Genomic DNA, 10925 nt, shown 5'->3' on the forward strand with positions numbered 1-10925 from the left:
TTCTGGAATTTTCTAGGCCTCCCAAAGTGATTGATTCACTTTTCTCTCTATTGGGAGGCTTGGGAAGGAGAGAGATTTCCCTCCAGCTAGGGTTTTCTTCTTCAGAAGGGTTGGTTTCTATGTGTGTGATATTAAATTATTTTTTAAAGGTCTCCAATCTATTTTTTTTTCTTACTGTTGAACTGTTTGAAGTAAGATGGAGAGTTGGAATACCGAGATGAAATCTACCAGTACTGTGGAACAAGATGTTGGAGGTAGTAGTGATATTTTTTTGTCTGCGGTCATTACTACAGTAAAAATTGATGGTACAAATTATTTGGAGTGGGCACAATCAGCTAAGATGGCTATTGGTGCCCGTGGAAAATTAAGGTATCTCACTGGGGAGGAGAAGAAACCTGATACAGACTCTTCCCGATGGGTGCAGGAGAATTACATGGTAATGTCCTATCTGTGTAATTCTATGTTACCCCATATTGCAAAAAATTTCCTATGGGGTAATACTACTAAGGAGATTTCGGATGGAGTGACTGAAACCTACTCTCAAAAGCAAAATGAAGCCAGAGCCCTTCAGTTAAGAAATCAGGTGATAAGTATGAAACAGGGAGAAAAACCTCTTACTGAATATTTCTCCATACTAAAAACTCTATGGCAAGAAATAGATCACCTAGAAACTGTGGTATGAGAAAGTGTAAATGATGCAACAACTTATCACAGACTGGTAGAGAGGAATAGGCTTTTTGAGTTCTTGGTAGGGCTGAACTCTAAATTTGACATTGCTAGGCAGCATATTCTTTCTAGGGAGGGTGTGACACTCTCTCAAGCCTATGCTTTTGTCTCTAGAGAGGAGAGTAGGAGGAATGTAATGATGAGACAGCCTAGGATTGACCAATCGGTTATGGTTGGTACAACAAAACCTAAGCCGAATGGAGACAGGGGGAGTAGTGAGACTAGAAGGGAAGATAAGAAGGACTTGGTGTGTGATTATTGCAAGAAGCCTAAGCATACCAGGGACACTTGTTGGAATCTTCATCCAAATCTTATGCCTGTTCGGATAAGAAACAAGAAGGGAAATGCAAATGTAGCCAATACAGGAGACTCTTCAGCCCCTCTCTCCCAAACTGATTGGGAATCCATTGTAGTAGCATTAATGAGAACAGAATTGGAGAGGTTTGGACAGCTTATGAGTAAGAAAGATTCACCTAGCTCTATCCTTCCAAATGGACAGCAGAATGCAGGAACCAAATACACCACTTCCTTTGCACATACAAGTAGTTCATACGCAACTGCAAATCTTCCATCCACTTCAGGTAAGGAGGGACCTCCCTGAATTATAGACTCAAGAGATTCTGAGCATATTACTAATGCTCCTACCATTTTCAGTTCCTATCAGTTGTGCTCTGGTAGAGACAAAGTCTCTACAACAGATGGTTCACATATGCCCATTGCTGAGAAGGGGACAGTTAGAGTGACCAATGATATATTTTTGTCTTTTGTTTTACATGTTCCTAGACTTCATACTAACCTACTATCTGTTAGTTCTTTGACAAAAAAAATTGAATTGTTTCGTGACCTTTCTTCCTGATAATTGTGTTTTGCGGGATCTGGAGTCAAAGAAGATGATTAGGAGTGGTCGTGAAGTGAATGGAGTCTACCTTCTAGATGAGATTTTGAGACATCAAGGCCATCACGTTAGCAGCAGCAGTAATAATGGGTTCGAGTCAGTGAACTAGATTATTCTTTGGCACAATCGCTTGGGACATCTTTCTTTCAGTTCTTTGAAATGTCTTTTTCCAAAGTTATTTGAGTCTGTTCAGTTATCTACTTTGGAGTGTGAGAGTTGTTAGTTAGGAAAGCATTGTAGATAGTCTTTTAAACCAAGTAATAAAAGAAATACTTCTGCTTTTAATATTGTTCACACTAATGTATGGGGGCCATATCAAATCCCTTCCATGGGAGGATTTTATTACTTTCTCTTGTTTGTGGATGATTATACATGATATTCTTGGATATATTTGATGAGATCACGTGATGAGGTTCCTAACTTAGTACGACAATTCCACCAGATGGTTCTCACACAATTTGGAGTGAGAGCTAAGGCTTTTAGATCAGATAATGCCAGAGAGTACTTTGAGAATGACCTGAGCATGTATCTCTTAGAACATGGAGTAGTTCATCAGAGAAGTTGTGTATATACACTACAACAGAATGGAGTTGCTAAGAGGAAAAATAGACATATTGTGGAGGTGGCAAGGAGTCTTATGGTGTGTGCTCAGTTCCTATGCAGTTCTGGGGAGATGCAATTCTTATAGCCGTGCATTTGATTAACCGTGTTCCTTCACGGACTTTGGGGTTTAAGATGCCATTTAGCCTTCTTTTTCTAGATGGAGAGATATTTCATATACCTCTAAGGGTTTTTTATTGTGTTTCTTTTGTTCACATTCTTGGCCTTCATCGCAAGAAATTAAATCCTAAGGCCAAGAAATGTGTTTTTCTTGGGTATGCTCAGAACCAAAAGGGGTATTGCTGTTATGACCCAGTGTTGATGAGCAAACTTGTCACTATGGATGTTACCTTTTTTGAGTCCACATTCTTCTTCTCGAGTGGTTCTCCTTAGGGGAAGAGTTTTGGGGAGGAGAACTCACAATCTGTTCATCTTCCTGTTTCTTTGGTGCCTCCATCAGTTCGGATAGCATCTACATTAGTTCAACCAGCACCTACACCTCCAGTTTCATTACCTGAGCCACTATGGGCAACCTCACAAAAATATCAGCGCCAGCCTCACAGAAATATCAGCATCGGCAGATGATGGTTGACTCCACACATCCTCAACCCACACCACTCCCTATCAGTCCTTCTGAAACTCTAGATTTGGCAAATACAGTTCCAGGTATTCCTCTTGAGCCAGAGCCTGTTATGTTTTCTGATGATAATGTTTATGTCCCTAACACCATTGTTGCAGCTAATCCCACTGACCTTGATCTTCCCATTGCACTTCGTAAGGGGAAGAGAAAGTGAACAACCCACAGCATTTCACACCATCTTCCCTACAGTGCCTTATCACCCTCCTACTGTGCTTTTCTTTCTTCCTTGGATTATGTGTCTATACCCAGGAATGTTATTGAGGCTCTCTCCAAACCTGAGTAGAAAACAGTAATGCAAGATGAGATGGATGCTTGGTTTAAACCAAAGTTGGGAAATAGTTGATCGTCCTCCAGACAAGGAGACAATCGGATGTAGATGGGTATTCACAGTAAAGTATAAGGTCGATGGTAAGATAGAGAGGTACAAGGCAAGGTTGGTAGCAAAAGGGTATACTCAGACCTATGGTGTTGATTATCTAGAAACCTTTGCACCAGTAACTAAGATGAGTTCAGTTCGTATCCTTTTATCTCTAACAGCCACCTATTCATGGCCCTTGTTCCAGCTTGATGTCAAAAATGCTTACCTCAATGATGATTTACAAAAGGAGGTATATATGGACATTCCAGCAGATTTTTATGAAAATGTTGGTAAAGGAAAGGTGTGCAGATTCAAAAAATCTCTGTATGGACTGAAACAGTCACCTAGGACTTGGTTTGACAGGTTCAGAGGGGCACTCATCTGTTTTGGATACACACAGACGCAGTCTGATCACACCCTCTTTGTGAAGAGGAGATATGCTCTGGTGTCAATTCTGATTGTGTATGTGGATGATATAGTGGCGACAGGAAATGATCTGGAGGAGATTGATGATCTCAAAAAATCATTGCAGCAAGAGTTTGAGATCAAAGATCTTGGTGAGCTCAAATACTTCTTAGGGATTGAAGTTGCAAGATCCAAGCATGGGATCTTCATTTCACAGAGAAAGTATGTACTTGACCTACTACGAGAGACTGGGAAGCTAGGGACCAAACCAACAGACACTCCTATTGATCTAAATCACAGAATCAATGGTGTGAATGGTGAATTGGTAAAGGATGTGAGGAGATATCAAAGAATGGTGGGCTGACTGTTATATTTGTATATGACACGACCAGATACTTCTTATGCTGTCAGTGTTGTGAGTCAGCAGCACTAGGAAGTGATTGAGAGAATATTTGCATACTTGAGAAAGCACCCTAGCAGAGGCATTCTTTTCTCAAATCATGAGAATCTAAAGCTAGAATCCTATACAAATGAAGACTAGGCAGGATGCTTAGATGATAGGAGGTCTACATTAGGAGTGTGTACCTTTGTAGGTAGAAACTTGATCTCCTAGAAGAGTAGGAAGCAAGCGGTTGTGGCAAGGTCAAGTGAAGAGGCTGAGTATAGATCCATGGCTCATGGTGTCTCAGAACTTCTTTGGGTTAGATCTCTTTTGAATGAGATTGGGATGAAAGCAAAGGAACCTATGGTGTTATACTGTGACAATCAGGCTGCAATCAATATTGCCCACAATTCAATTTTAGCAAGTAAATACTTCAATACAGAAAGGTCAGTATAGACAATCACTTTAGACAAGATCAAATAAGGTCTAAATTTTTCAATAGCAAATATTATAGCAAGTAGTTCCTTTTCAATTGTTGTATAATTTCTTTGTGCCTCATTCATGGTTCTATTTGCATAATAAATGGTATGCAATTTCTTGTCTATTCTTTGTCCTAAAACTGCACCTAAAGTATCATCACTTGCATCACACATGATCTCAAAAGGCAAATTCCATATAGGGCCGAAACTATAGGAGCTTGAATCAATTTCTCTTTTAAACAATTAAATGCATGCGTAGCACTATCAATCACAAACGGTGTGTCCTTCACTAAAAGATTAGTTAGAGGCCTAGCAATTTTAGAAAAGTTCTTAATGAACCTTCTATAAAAACCTACATGTCCCAAAAAACCTCTAACTTCTTTCAATAATTTTGGAGGGGAAGTTTTTCAATTAATTCAATTTTAGCTCTATCCACTTCAATACCTTTAGAAGATACTTTGTGGCCAAAACTAATTCATTCCCTAACCATAAAATGACATTTTTTCCCAATTAAGAATAAAGATTAGATTCCTCACATATTTTAAGCACCAAAAACAAACTATGCAAGCATGCATCGAATGAAGATCCAAAAACAGAGAAGTTATTTATAAATATCTCCATAAAATCATCAATGAAATCCGAAAATAGAGACATCATGCATATTTGAAAAGTAGTAGGGGCATTGCACAAACCAAAAGGCATTCTCCTAAATGCAGATGTTCCATAAGGGCATGTAAAGGTACTTTTCTCTTGGTCTTCAGGAGCAATAGAAATTTTGTGATAACCAGAATAACCATCAAGAAAACAATAAAATTCTTGACCAGCAAGTTTTTTAATTGTTTGATCAATAAAGGGAAGGGGGAAAAAATCTTTTCTAGTAGCATCATTCAATTTCCTATAGTCGATACATACCCTCCAACCTGTTACTGTCCTTGTAGGGATTAATTCATTATTTTCTTTTTTGACTACAGTGGTCCCACCCTTTTTTGGCAAAACTTGCATAGGACTTAACCAAGAATAATAAGAGATAGGAAAGATAATACCTGAATCAAGCCATTTTATCACCTCTTTCTTTACTACCTCTTTCATATTAGGATTTAACCTCCTTTGGGGTTGTACCATAGGCTTAAATCCTTCTTCCATCATGATTTTGTGCATGCAAACAGATGGAATTATTCCTTGAGTGTCACCAATGCTCCATCCAATCGCCCTTTTATGTTCCCTAAGCACCCTTATCAACTTTTTTTCTTCAAGACCTGTCAAATAAGAAGAAATAATCAAAGGTAAGGTAGATGAATTCCCCAAATAAACATATTTTAAATGTGAAGGAAGAGGTTTAAGTTCAAGAGTAGGAGGCTTCTCGATTAATGGCTTGGATTTTGAAGAAGAGGAAGAAATATCCTAAGGTAAAAATTTTTCTATTTTTGTCACGAATCCTCTTTGCTTTTCTCCCAATTAGCCTACGGCCTCCTTATGCTTCTCATCTAAAATTTGTTCATTCAGATCAAAAGAGTTAACAATGTAATTTTCTATAGGATCATCTAACCTAAATAAATGAAATTTTCTTTCTACCAAATCATCAATGTAATCTACCATTAAGACTTATTTTTCATCATTAGAATGTTTCATAGCCTTAAACACATTAAAAATGACTTCCTCATCATTAATTCTAAGGCTAAATTTTCCTTGTTGGACATCAATTAAAGCTCTTCCTGTGGCAAGAAAAGGTCTCCATAAAATTAGGGGCATATCATAATATTCTTCCATGTCCAAAACAATAAAGTCAACAGGAAAAATAAATTTATCTACTTTTACCAAAACATCTTCCACTACTCCCCTTGGATATTTGATACTTTTGTCAACCAATTGTAAAGAAACAGCAGTAGGTGTCGGCTCTCTTAATCCAACCTTTCTTAAGACAGAAAAAGGCATCAAATTAATGCTTGCATCAAAATCACATAAAGCCTTATTGAAATTAATTTCACCAATGGTGCATGGAATAGAGAAGCTCCATGTATCCTTGAGTTTTGGAGGTAATTTATTTTGTATGATTGCTGATCATTCCTCATTAAGTTTTACCATCTCAAACTCCTCCAACTTTCTTTTGTTTGAAATTATTTCCTTCAACAATTTAGCTTAACTTGGCATCTGAGAAATAGCATCAAGAAGAGGATTGTTAATATGCAACTTTTGAAACACCTCTAGAAATTTAGCAAATTACTTATCCAAGTTAGCCTTAAGAAATATTTTAGGAAAAGGAAGAGGGGGTTTATAGGATTTTAAATTAAGAGTAGAAGAACTTCCATTTTTCTCCATTGATGACTCGTAGTCTCCTTTGGCTTCAAGGTTTCGGCTTTCTTCCTCTTTTACATGCTCATTATATTTTTCTTCTTTTCTAAGTTCTTTTCAACTTCGTAGAGTGATGGTGTTTACTTGTTCCCTGGGATTCTTCTCGATATTGCAAGGTAATCCTCCTTGTGGTCTTGCCGAAATTGTTTGAGCAAGTTGTCCAATATGAGTTTCCTACCCTTGAATTCTTGCATCCACACTATTCATAAATTTTGACATCATATCCTCTAAATTTGGCTTCTTCTCTTGTGGATTTTGTTGTTGTTGGTGCTGAAAGTCGGGAGGTGCTCTTTGTTGGTTATTACTCCAAGAAAAATTTAGATGGCTTCTCCATCTTGGATTGTAAGTGTTAGAGTAGGGATTGAAATTGGACCTGTTGCCACCATAAGAAACAAAATTAGCTTGTTCGGAAGAAGAAGAAAATGGATTTCCTACTTGATAGTCTACACTAGCATGTCCCCCTTGCCCACAAAACTCACAAGAAGGAAAGGGAACAGAAGAAACACTCATAGCTAAAATCCCCAAATTTTCTAATTTCTTATATAATGCAGAAAGTTGAGCTGATAAAGAAGTGATAGAATCAACATTATAAATTCCAACTCCCTTTTTATTTGTTCTCTCATTGCCCCATTGATAGCTATTGGCCGCCATCTCCTCCAAAAGTTTATATGCTTCTTCGGGAGTTTTTCTCATAAGGGTACCACCTGCAGCTGCATCTAACATTGAATGATTAGATTGATTAATGCCACTATAAAAAGTTTGCACTTGCATCCAAATAGGTAGACCATGGTGATGACACTTCCTAAGCAGTTCCTTAAATCTCTCCCATGACTCATATAAGGTTTCATTATCAAATTGAGAAAAAGTTGTTATGTCATTCCTTAATTTAGCCGTTTTAGCAGGTGGAAAATACTTAGATAAAAACTTTTGTGCCAAATCATCCCATGTAGTAATCGAACCTACAGGAATATAGTTAAGCCAATCTTTTGCTTTATCCCTTAAGGAGAAAGGAAATAACCTAAGTCTAATGGCATCATCACTAACTCCATTATGCTTAAAAGTATCACATATTTCAAGAAAATTAGCAATATGAGAGCTAGGGTCATCATTGGGGCTAGAAAATTGCACACTCATCTGGATCATCTGAATAATTGCAAGCTTAATCTCGAAATTGTTTGCTTACACATTCGGCCTCCTAATGCTTGATGTAGTACCATCCAGAGTAGGTATAGCATAGGAGATCAATGTCCTTGGATTATTTTGGTCTTGAGCCATCTTTCTTTCTCTCCCTCATTCGCTTTTTCAAAGTCTTTTCGATTTCTTGATCAAGGGGTATTAATTCTCCACCCCTAGTGCGTGTCATGCACTAGGAACCTTCAAAGAAAATAAAAAGAAAGAAAAAAAATTTAAAAACTTCCTAAAAACTTTTATAAAGCCGAACCCAACAGAAATTAAAATGGAAAATTTTAAATCCGAAAATAAAAACAAATAGATGTTCAATGTAAAGCTAATTCAGGTAGTTTTGATATGCAATAAACTAGTCCCCAGCAACAGCGCCAAAAACTTGTTGTGTAATTTATGCACAGTTAATTCAGGTAAGTGTACCTTAGTCAAATGTGCGTATATACCTTAGTGTTATTTGCCTTTGGAGAACTCACCCCTAAAAGCTAGTTGTTAGAGAGGGAGGGAACCCAAACACATATATACCCCACAACAACATCCCATACTACTGATGTGGGATACCTCACATTAACATCCCAAACTACCGATATGGCACACATGGATCATAACACATAGCTTGCTTCAGTAGTTGAGGAGAAATTGTTTCTTAAGGTTGAAGACTAACTGGTTAAGAGCCCCATCTACGGCACCCTTACTAAATGTTAAGAGTATATCTAGTAGTTCGAATATTTGAGTTTCCTTGCTAACCATTCAACCTTATCTCTAGATCTAAGACTCTCTCTCTCTTTGTGTGTGTGTGTGTATATACAGTATTGTAAGCTATCTTAATGAGTGTTTTGCTGTAATTCAATCAATTTACATCATTATAAATACACAAGCAAGGTTCAGTCAAGCATTAATACCCCGAACCATTCAGTTCTCAGTTTGTTTTCAGCTTTCAATTATTTAAGTTGGTACCGGAGCCTCATATCATGGCATCTATTGGCAATACAATTTATGTATTCAAAACTCTCACAACTTTATCCAAACCTCCAACAGTTGCTCGTCTAGAGGTACAATCTCTTTGTTTTCTACCACTTCTCACTACATATATATCTCCCTATCAAGCTAAGTGGAGATAACTATTTATTAATAAAAGCACGGTTTCTACTAGTCTTTTACACTCACAAACCGATGGGGATTGTCAATGGTACAACCAAAGGTCCTCCCAAGGAAATCACCGATCCCAACAATCCTAATGAGAAGGTACTAAACCTGTTTATGCTAAATGGTTTCAATAGGACCAGTTGGTCCCTAGCTAGATAATTGCTACTCTTATAGAAGGAATTCTTTCTCAAGTAGTTAGACTTTGTTCATCTCATGAGGTATGGTGCACTTGTCAAGTCTTTATGTCCTTATTCTCAGTCTTGAATTCTTCACATGTGTAGGCAATTACAAAGTTTAAAGAAAGGTACCTTGCCAATTATTGAATACATTAACCGCAAAAAGGACTTATCTCCTTTTTGTAGTTAAAAACTTAGTGTTCATACATAGTAGCATTTTAACCGCAGAAAGGAGAAGTCCTTAAAATAAGGAACGCCAAATGCAGCCTTGGATCCCCTAGATTGCTCTTTTACAAGTCTCAAAACTAGTGGATCATGGTTAGAATAAAGTCAGATTAACAAACAAATCATTCCATAACTACAACCAGTCAACATTAATGGAGGCTTCTCTAGTAGAGCCCAAGAACAGTTTATGCCCTCTCTACCATTGCACCAAGTAAACTTGTTACCTTCAAAAACCACATCAGTAAGTTGTAAAGAACTCACAAAGTTCTGAAAGTCAAGCATAGAGCCAATATCACCATGTCCACAACTAACTCTCTCATTTGATGTCAGTATTGCATCAACATCCACAATTAAAAGCCACAGGGCAAAAAAGGTGGAGCTCCAGACTGTTAGATCCTGCCAAAGCAGTTGCCTTTCCAGCCAGTAAAGCATTTAGCATAAGAAATAGTAACAAAAAATGAGAAACCATTTCAGTAAACACTTTGACAAAGTAATAAACAGATATTGTCATGAATAACTATGATATTTAGATATGAGTTCCAAAAAATCCAAAGCTTATCATTAGAACTCCAAGTATAATAATTACTAAAATTCAGTCTTCGAGCTATTCAAATAATCCCATTTTTCCCAAATGGGTCAGCAACAACAACAAATTAACAAATTCAAGATTATGCAATCTAATCAACTTCATAGCCTTCTAATAGACTAGGGTTACCAATACGGCAATACCCCCCTAATATTCCAAAACAAACTATTCATTATAAAATACATACATATATACATACATATATATATATATATATATATATATATATATAAAGTACATTGGGTAAGTTGTGACCTTGTAAACCTCCTCAGTTTTTGGGAATGAAACATAGTTATTTCTAGGCTTAGACTTCTTACTAATTGAAACCCATCATCCACTACTAGATCTTACACTTAAGTCTGAGTAGAACATCACCCTCACCAACATCCACTATCAGGGAAGAAAGTGCTTCTTCCACCTAATGAACTTGGAAAGATTATCAAGTGGCAATGGAGAATTAAACCTCTTCCTACATCATACCAGGGAACCTCCTATTCATACTCCCGTCCAATTTTTTCTTTTTTTTGCATTCTTCAGCTCTTCCACAAATGGCGTAACCATATCTTTTAACCAATCTACAAAGCCTGACTTTTGAGCTCGAGGTAAACCATCTTAGATCAACAAGGGAACCTTGGTAATAAGCTCATCAAGTCAGTAAATAAGTCCAAATTGTTAGGGTTAATAGATTGCTTTGAAGGCTTCACTAAAAATATTTCCATCTTTGTCAAATAATGACAAAAACTACGGAGATGCGATAAGAAAAAAGTTGCGATGAG

At 37.2% G+C, this 10925-nt stretch overlaps 1 non-coding gene across 1 annotated transcript; it reads left to right on the forward strand.

Moving 5' to 3' along the window:
- Positions 1 to 7615: 7615 nt before the first annotated feature.
- Positions 7616 to 7722, forward strand: LOC148803089 (small nucleolar RNA R71). Its single transcript, XR_016081543.1, has one exon. It is a non-coding gene; the product is annotated as a small nucleolar RNA R71 (small nucleolar RNA).
- The last annotated feature ends 3203 nt before the right edge of the window (positions 7723 to 10925 follow it).

Source organism: Nelumbo nucifera, chromosome 1, assembly GCF_055504915.1.
Source record: "Nelumbo nucifera cultivar China Antique chromosome 1, China Antique-T2T, whole genome shotgun sequence".
Classification (NCBI taxonomy): domain Eukaryota; kingdom Viridiplantae; phylum Streptophyta; class Magnoliopsida; order Proteales; family Nelumbonaceae; genus Nelumbo; species Nelumbo nucifera.